The 10,000-nt window shown below is 52.5% G+C and overlaps 1 protein-coding gene across 6 annotated transcripts in view; it reads right to left on the reverse strand.

Annotated features, from left to right (window-relative positions):
* LOC139758735 (rho GTPase-activating protein 45-like) overlaps positions 1–10,000 on the reverse strand; it is a 192,764-nt gene that overhangs the window by 134,315 nt on the left and 48,449 nt on the right. The window contains exon 1 of one of the 6 annotated variants that reach the window (XM_071680465.1): positions 5,773–5,914. The exons of the other annotated variants lie outside the window; for them this stretch is intronic. The gene's annotated coding sequence lies outside the window, so the exon portion shown is untranslated. Of the gene's footprint in view, positions 1–5,772; positions 5,915–10,000 lie in introns of those variants that run through there. 6 annotated transcript variants of the gene reach the window in all.

Genomic DNA, 10,000 nt, shown 5'->3' on the forward strand with positions numbered 1-10,000 from the left:
GTTGGCTTGAACAAATTACGGCAGCGCGCAGGCATCACTGTCAACAAACGTGTGCAAACAGGAGGGGCAGGTGGCGCTGTGTACGTACCTCCAGCCACGTGTGTAGTTCCCCACACGGCCGCCAGAGCACACAGCCGGATAACGGTGCCAAACACATCCCGATTCGTCTTATTCCGAGGGGTTCGCTGGTCTTGGGAACCTCACCAGTGCTGGGAGGTTCCACACTCCACCGCTGCATCTTACTTCACACACGATCCTACGGTTCATATGCATACAGCGACTGACCTAACACCTGGTGTGTGTGTGTGTGTGTGTGTGTGTGTGTGTGTGTGTGTGTGTGTGTGTGTACTGAATACAAGAGACCCTGAGCTTACTCCTGTAACTCGCATCCATATACATGGGTATAGAGCCATCCTGTACTGTGCTTGTGTCTCCGTACAGGATACGTGATGCCGAGAGTCCAATTCTGTACTCTGCCTCATATTTACCGTTTCAGTACCAATCAGTGTTCTCAAAGGTCGTGCTGTCGTGTTCGAGTCGTGTCCTCCTACTCAAGGGTCGTGCCGTCGTGCTGAGGGAGGCAATGTGTCCGGAAACATCACGACCACCTCTGGGGGTGCTATGGGTGCTGGGTGGAGGAGGATGGAAGTCCAGTGATACGTGCCAGCCTTTGTACCTTCCCCACCCTCGATCTTAACACCCAACTGGACGACGATTGGCTGTGGGGGTCGTCCCCGTGAGACCAAGATTAAGTTGGAGAGTTTAAGACCTGGGCCCGGCTATCGCCTGCTCACTTCCTTGGTCGCTCGGAGTCTTATGGGTATTCAAGAGAAGAAGATATTCCCTGATATTCCGCCCCGACTGCTGCAGGATAAATATTCTTAGTTATAGGTTCGTGAAGGTAAATATTTCCTCCGCTTTTGCCAACCAGCCTGACTTGCAAAAGCTCGCGGCTGAGATCGCCTTTCACGTAGCCGGTATTAATCCACTTAAGTGGAGTGAATATACGCATGACGTAGCCTTCACGATGCGAGTCGGTAATAATTTTCACACTCAACAATGACAAAGAAAAAAAAGTTTGTGAATTAGATGTTCTTCAACGAGTCTACCATCCCTTGAGAATTTCCCTACTTATATCTTATACTTTTTCCTACTTATAATGATCATGAGGGGGTATCACACAACCGGAGCGACTGTAATAATAACACGATCTTTCTTTTAATGTACGTATACCTGGCCAGAGGGGTAGCTGGTGGCGGCCAACCTGCTGTGTGGGAACCTACCGCTGGGGGAGACACATCCTGCATGATGCAGGAACATGTGAGGCACTGGTCATGGGCACGACTCCATGGGCACGACCCTGGGACACGACCCTACGATCTCTGGAGCACGACCCTGCGACCTCTGGGGCACGACCCTACGACCTCTGAGTTACGACCCTACGACCTCTGGGGCACGACCCTACGACCTCTGAGGCACGACCCTGACACTAGGGTATGATGGCCATACCTCTGACCTGAGTTATAAGGATCAGGTCAAAGACCAGGGCGTCGCACACGAGTCGTACCGTCGTGTTCAGTGGTCGTACCGACCTGCCCAGCGGAGGCATATTCCAACACCAACATGACAACAGTTGTCTGCGTGTATACACATAATACGGCCGCCGCTCTGCATGTACCTACCACGACAGAAATTAATGTTACACTCACGAAAAAAATGACATACATTAACCAAGAGAATTATCATAATAAATCATACAATACCCAGATCATACATCATACACGCCCTCCCTAGGTTGGACCCCATTACGACCAAACACATTCCCTGCTAACGGTTTAAAAAGCACACATGCAGCGTGGGGAAATTCATGGCACCTTGGCTGAGCCCCGAACGTTCTCCAGGCTGAGTGCAAGATGAGGCGAGCGCTGGCTGGACGAGACCCGCCCGCCCGCCCGCCTGCCAGACCCTCACCCCCCAAAAAAGTGTGTTGATGCCGTGAGGCCACAGTGTGTGTGTGTGTGTGGGGGGGGGGGGGGGGGCACCATGTGAAGCCTGGGGTAGTGTGGTGTGGTCCAGTACAGCAAGCACCGTATTCACCTGTACATCTACCGACCGACCTCCACACAAACTCTTTCCCTCACTCAGATTAAGCACTGACATCCTTCTTCCCCCCATCCCCCTACCACGCACTCTACGTCTCACCACAGCAGCACGCACTCTTACACCCACCTCGCCACGCACTCTGTCTCACGCTGAACATCGTACAAATATTTACAGCCTCCACGCACTCTTTGCCTCACACACACACACACACACACACACACACACACACACACTGTGTGATAACTTGATGAGATCCGGTTATTGTCTGCCTTTCAACTAACACGTATGTAATGCTGGGGTTTATGTCCCCAGCCTCTTATCTCCAACCCAAACCTAAATAATAGACAATAACCATCCTGGTCATCTCTCTCTCTCTCTCTCTCTCTCTCTCTCTCTCTCTCTCTCTCTCTCTCTCTCTCTCTCTCTCTCTCTCTCTCTCTCTCCGTCGATGGCACACTCAGGGGTAAATCAAGTTCAAAGTCGTCACAACATAAATCATTCATAATTCAAATCACGACACAAGATTCAGCCAACACGGAAGCGGTGTCTGACAAGGAGTAAAAACCTTGAGACATAATCACTGACAAAAAAAAAGAAAAAACTCACAGTACATAAAAACCCAAAACTTAAAACAGAATTAAAAACCCCTTGCTGAGGAAACAAAAATGGTGACGTCACACGGGTGTGTGTGTGTGTGTGTGTGTGTGTGTGTGTACTCAATCATACAGCAGTAAGTAAGGGTCAAAATGCGAGAGGAAATCCCGTTGCACCTGACAGACCTGCACAACCCCCCGCCACCCCGGGCCAGTCATGACCACGCCAGCCAGGTACCCGGCCCGGCGCGCTCATGACGGCACACGACGCTGCCTCCTCCCTCAACCACCACGACCACCTGACCTCTGACCTGACCCTCAAGGGTGGCACCGTCGTCCGTGGTGGAGGGGTTGACCACGGCGAGCCATGTGGTGAGCGGAGATGACTCGTGTCTTTATCAACTAGCCAGCCCTCCAGCCAGCCAGCCAACCAGCCAGCTAACCAACCAGACAGCTAGCCATACAACCAGCCAACCCACCAGCCAGCCAACCAGACAGCTAGCCATACAACCAGCCAACCCACCAGCCAGCCAGCCATACGACCAGCCAGCCAACCAGCCAGACAGTCCAGGCAGCCATACAGTCAAGCAAGCAGTATGCTTGCATGATCAGCCGGCCTCCCAGCAGGAATAAACATCATTAAGGTGGGTGAGGGAGGGGCGTCACTCCACACCTACCACCAGCCTCGCCTCCGGTTGTGGTGCCTCCTTCCAACACGTGCCAACCTCACCTCGCGCTCGCCCTGCCCACAGTAGAGTACCCTGGGTGCTGTGGCCCGTGGTCCAGGTAACTACGGTACTGTGGCCCGCGTGGTCCAGGTACCTACGGTACTGTGGCTCGTGTGGTCCAGGTACCTACGGTCCTGTGGCCCGCGTGGTCGACGTAGCTAAGCGATGTGAGGTTTGGCCTGGCCCAAGGAAGCGAGTTGGCGGGCACACAGGGAGTCTGTTGGCCAGAGGGACACAGATGGAAGACACGTCTACATAGCATGAGTACACGCGGGTCTGCAACATGGGTTTGTACAACACATTTCCTACACTCACGCCGCCATGGCTTGTCTCGGGAGTTGCCGCTCACCACGCGCAAGACGCAAGGTGACAAGCGCAAGACTGTTCGAAAATGGGAAGAGACGCGTGAGGGAAAATGGGATGATGCTAGTGTGAAGTGGGATGGGTCCCAGATCAGGTCAGACGAGGAAACCAACACACACACACACACACACACACACACACACACACACACACACACACACACACACAACCAGAGATTTCCCCAGGTAAACCATCCATTTGGGCGAGGGAAATCCGACCAATCACCTGGCGGAGGTAGAGTGTACAGCCTTGAGTACATCAACTCAGATCGTTCACTCTGGTCCCCTGTAGATCAACAGTGGATCCATCCATCTGTTACACGTGTCTGTTGCTCGGTGTCTGTTTCCCCCCTCGTGAGTCTGCTGCCCCTTGCCTCCCTGCTTTGTCTTTTCTATGTCCACCTCGTGAAGCAGCGACGCTGGTCTTTCATTACATATGAATTGTTTACCAGAATTCACGAGGCTCGGTCAGGGGTTATCCTGTGTGTGTGTGTGTGTGTGTGTGTGTGTGTGTGTGTGTGTGTGTGTGTGTGTGTGTGTGTTGAATCTCAGTAATCATATATTACCACACGCATCCATAATCTTATCACATCAAACCTTCTCTACACTGGGGTTATGGGGAAACTCTCTCTCTCTCTCTCTCTCTCTCTCTCTCTCTCTCTCTCTCTCTCTCTCTCTCTCTCTCTCTCTCTCTCGCCAGTAGGTGGAGCGCAGCCACCCAGCAGTGGGTGGGTGGGTGGAGGTGTGGGTGGGGGAGGGAATATACTTCCCACCCGAGCAGTGGGAAAATCAGTGACCAATGCACAGCCAATCAGTAATGCAGCGGCTGTTCATTTCCTCTCCCTGGCCTAGATGGCTGTCTCTCTTTTCTCCCTCTCTCTCCACCTCACCCATACGTGAGGAGCTGTCAATCCGTCCAAAGCCAGGCCACAGCCACAGACTCTCCCTCCACCTGACACGTAGCACTTGGCGTCATGTACCTCACACGAGTCGACTTCAAACTCTACATTTCCCTGCGGTGGGCGGCACGTGCTGGCCAGGCCCGGCCTCGTGCACATACATCACCATCATCGTCGGGAGAGATGCTGCTCGGTGGTCGGTGTGTATTCTTTCGACTGTTAAATCGTCATTCGTTTTCTGAAGGCCATTTACTCCCGTTAGTTTGGCCATTTGTCTCCGTTAGTCTGGCCATTTGCCTCCCGTAGTGTGGCCATTTACTCCCGTTAGTGGTCTATTTACTTCCGATACTGTGGCCATTTACCTCCGTTAGTGTGGCCATGTACCTCCGTTAGTGCGGCCATTTACCTCCGTCAGTGCGGCCATTTACCTCCGTCAGTGCGGCCATTTACCTCCGTGTGTTCGTTCCGTATATTCTGCAAGACCGTATCAGCTGACGACAAAAGTAAACAATTACTCTAATTCTCCGATGACTCACACAAGTGCATACACCCCCCTCCCCCCACGTCAATGGTGACGTCACACAAGTCAACAGCCCCATGTCAAGAGTGACGTCACGCAGGTAAACACAGCAACTGCCAACTAGGAATGTCAACTACGTGATCAAGTTACGATGTCCCACACGTAAACAGAACTGAGTAAGCAGTGATGTCCCCACGGGGAAACAAGAAGCAAGTCGTCACGTCACTGTTAAATAGACGGTAAAATACAGCGACGTCATCTGTACACAGAAGTAGACAGTTACTGACGCAGGAGAGGTGATGAAGATGTCGCCCATGTAAACATGGGGGGGGGGGGGGGTTGCGTCGACGTCATCCAGGCAAACACCAACACCGCCGCCCTGGTGACAATCCTACGAACAAACACATCAACACTGTGGGTCGTCCACACCTGCCAGTATCCAAACGTACGTCATACACCATCTCCACCCCACTCCCCCTTACACTACACACACACACACACACACACACACACACACACACACATCAACTCAAGTTTCAGCTTTAAGTAAGTGTAAAAACTACTCACGAAACTGCAGTCAGAGATGGCCCTCCGTACTGCACACACGTTACGTCCTCACAACAGTAGCCTGTACAACCATCCTCCACACGGCTCGTGTCTCGGGCGATCATAACCTCCCCACACACACACACCCACACACACGTCCGCTCACCTATCCACACTGACGACAGATCCACACCTGCCCGAGGGCAAGCCTCACCCACCTCCGCTGGGTGAAATAAAACCCAGCCGATTACACCCAGATCCTGATAAGACGACCCCGATAACGAGTGAGGGGTAGAGAGATTAGCTACTCCGATAACGAGAGAGGGGAAGGGAGGGTGGAGAGATAAGCTATTCCCCCGTTGTGATGATGCGTTGGTTCAGTGTACCAGGATGAGTGGAGCGGTCCATCATCCGGGACGTATTATGGACCACTCACAGGGGAACAATGGGGGGGGGGGGGGTCGATGATGTAAACACCGCCAAGTTTACTGTTCCACCACAGTTTTGAGGAACGTGTGAGAAACGCTGACGACTTAACTGGTCAACTACAAGTTATACGACGAATTGCTCTCCCTGCTTTAGCAAGGCAGCGTCTCATTTGCATACACCCATTCTCCAGCTGTCATGTATAATCATTCTATACATACCATCACACTCTCAGTTACCACGCTCCCACACACGACCATGTATACTCAACATACATATACCTCTGTCATTCGAGCATATGTATAAAGTAAATAAATAATAATAGGAAAATCCATCAATATACATAAATAAAGTAACTTACTGGTCTACATGAAAGTCACCCAAGAACGTACCTGAAAAGAAAAGAAAATATGATTAATAACACAAACACAAACACACACACACACACACACACGACCTCACACTATCTCTCATTGATCCAATAATGACAGGATGCTGTCTCTTACCTCGTGCTGTCTCTATCTCTCTAGATGAGAGAGAGAGAGAGAGAGAGAGAGAGAGAGAGAGAGAGAGTCAACCACAATGGAAGTCCATGGTTAAGAAGATTTGGGGGAAGGGGGCCCCAAGAAGATGTGGGTGGGGTGCCCCGTCCCCCGCGGGTGGGGTGCCCCGTCCCCCGCGGGTGGGGTGCCCCGTACCCCGCGGGTCAGCATCCTGGACATGACTGCACTCATCGTTCAGCCGGCAGGGAGCCGCTGTTAAGACCGTAATTCCTACAACCACCGCAACATGTAAAACATCGGCAAAAATATACGCTAAAATACCTGCAGCGGATTATTACTGAAATTGCCCGCCGGACGACAGATGCAATAACATGACTGGCAGCGCGGCCCCGGGTCGTGGCCAGCCAGCGCGTAACTGCGTTGCCAAGCGTAAGACGACGACAGATTCCACCACGTGTGACCTCGTGAAAACACTGTGCGAATGATCCTTCAGTCTAACCCCCCCCCCCCCCCCCCACTAGATTCACAGGTAGCAATGGATGATGTCCTTTCAATAAATCCCATTTAGAATAAAGGTGATAATTATATCAAACAATGATAAACAAGAAGTAAATCTGATCGTGTTGTGTGTGAGGGTTAAACACTGGCCCAGAGCTTCAGGTCCATCAGCAGTGTCATTCCTAAATCAACAGGGAAAGAAAAGGATCAAGATGAAGGAAAACGGACATTACTACAACGCTTGAGGGTAAACACATCTATCTTGGGCACGACGGTACGATCCCTGAGCACGACGGTGCGACCCCTGAGCATGACGGTACGACCCCTGAGCACGACAGTACGACCCCTGAGCACGACGGTACGACCCCTGAGCACGACGGTGCGACCCCTGAGCACGACGGTGCGACCCCTGAGCATGACAGTACGACCCCTGAGCACGACAGTACGACCCCTGAGCACGACGGTACGACCCCTGAGCACGACGGTGCGACCCCTGAGCATGACGGTACGACCCCTGAGCACGACAGTACGACCCTTGGTGATAATGGAGTGGTGGTTCCCCTTCAGTATGAGTGGGGTGTGGCAGGGGCGTGAGTGTCTAGCAACTGGGCATGGCTGGGTGTCCTGTAGGTGGTGGCAGGTGGGTGTCCGGTAGGTGGGTGTCCTGTAGGTGGTGGGTGTGTGGTAGGTGGGTGGTGGGTGTCCTGTAGGTGGTGGGTGTCCTGTAGGTGGTGGGTGGTGGGTGTGTGGTAGGTGGGTGGTGGGTGTCCTGTAGGTGGTGGGTGGTGGGTGTGTGGTAGGTGGGTGGTGGGTGTCCTGTAGGTGGTGGGTGGTGGGTGTGTGGTAGGTGGGTGGTGGGTGTCCTGTAGGTGGTGGGTGGTGGGTGTGTGGTAGGTGGGTGGTGGGTGTCCTGTAGGTGGTGGGTGGTGGGTGTGTGGTAGGTGGGTGGTGGGTGTCCTGTAGGTGGTGGGTGGTGGGTGTGTGGTAGGTGGGTGTCCGGCAGGGAAGGGCCGGATGTGCCTGGGAAATTCTCACACTTGACGTCTTAACCCCGCCACAGAGACCCTCCCAAACACAAGCACATAGCCCGCCTGACGGACACGTCCAGTGTAACTATATGTCTCCCGCACGACACGTTCAACTCCCTCAAGCACGACGGTACGTTCCTTGAGCACGACGGTACGACCCTTGAGCACGACGGTACGACGTGCTCAAGGGTCGTACCGTCGAGCTCAAGCGTCGTGCCGTCGTGCTCAAGCGTCGTACCGTCATGATCAAGGGTCGTACCGTCGAGCTCAAGCGTCGTACCGTCGTGCTCAAGCGTCGTACCGCCATGCTCAAGGGTCGTAACGCTGTGGTTAAGGGGTTGACCCAGATGACGTTTGTAAACGTTGTACATGTACACAAAAGCCTCAGTGGCACAGCTGATGTACATAAAAGTGTTACCAACACACTTCATATACAAAAAAACAAGTTACTTTATAACCCTGACGATGTACAAAACGGTTGTACTGACGCCGCTGACGTACACACATATGTGTTACTGACACACATGTGTGAAATAAAAACTAGAGACATTTGTAACAAAAGTGTTAAGCGACAGAGCTGACGTATAAATATTTGTATATAAACAAAAGACGTGATGATGACCATTCAGCAGACACCTGGTGGATGTGAAGAAGGCCATGACGTGTGTGGTGGATGTGAGCACAGCCGTGGCGGATGTGGAGGAATGGCACGTTGTGGATGTGAGGGAAGGTGTAGGGAGGTAAACGGAGGGCGCGGTGGATGTGTAGGGGAGGTAAACAAAGCGGTGGTGGATGTTAAGGAGTGGCGGCGTGGCGCGGCCTGGCGTGGCGGGGGCGCGCGTGTTGTGGGAAGACTGCCTCTGGACCCGTGCCAGCTTGCCCCCACGTACATTATATATATATATATATATATATATATATATATATATATATATATATATATATATATATATATATATATATACATATATATGCCTTATATCTCCCATGCCCATGCCTCCCCCAAGAACCTCCCAAGTCTCTCCCACACCCTCCCCATGCCTAAGCTCCCAACGCCCTCTCCCAGGCACCTCCCACGCCCTCTCCCAGGCACCTCCCACGCCCTCTCCCAGACACCTCCCAACCCCCTAGCTCCCACGAGGGCTGGTCAATGACGTGGCAAATGAACTTCAAATGCAGAAAAACACCAAGTGATGCATCTGGGCAAGACAACTTCTCCCGCTCATACTTTCCCATAAAATTACCATGGCAGTAGATACACACTCTCTCTCTCCCTCCCTCCACACTGCCTGGTGTTCCTTCCCGGCTCATTCCTGCCGGCTGTTGAGCCGGAGGGAGTGGTGGGTCGGGGGAGGTACGTAAACCTCCTGTTTTCTTTGCCTTGCCACTACTACTGTCCTCTGGCCGATAACCTCCTCATGGACCATCGGGTGTTCTGTTATCTATCATGATCGGGTGTTCTGTTATCTATCATGATCGGGTGTTCTGTTATCTGCAAGGCTGTTATCTCTGTTATCTCCCATATCAGAGGGACCCGATATGACTGACCCACGACAGCCGACAGAATGCAGAAGACACAGCCCATAGGAAGGAGTCTACCACAATCCGATATCACGACGCTCCTACAAACGATATCATAATCTTCCTACAGTCAGTATCGGGAGACCGCAAGAACCGATGTTAAGGTGCCGCATGCCGATATCAGGAAGATGCTCAGGACCGATATCGGGAAAACGCAACATGCTGATATCAGGATGCTCTGGACCGATATCGGGAAAACGCAACGAGCCGATA

This window comes from Panulirus ornatus, chromosome 31 (assembly GCF_036320965.1).
Source record: "Panulirus ornatus isolate Po-2019 chromosome 31, ASM3632096v1, whole genome shotgun sequence".
Classification (NCBI taxonomy): domain Eukaryota; kingdom Metazoa; phylum Arthropoda; class Malacostraca; order Decapoda; family Palinuridae; genus Panulirus; species Panulirus ornatus.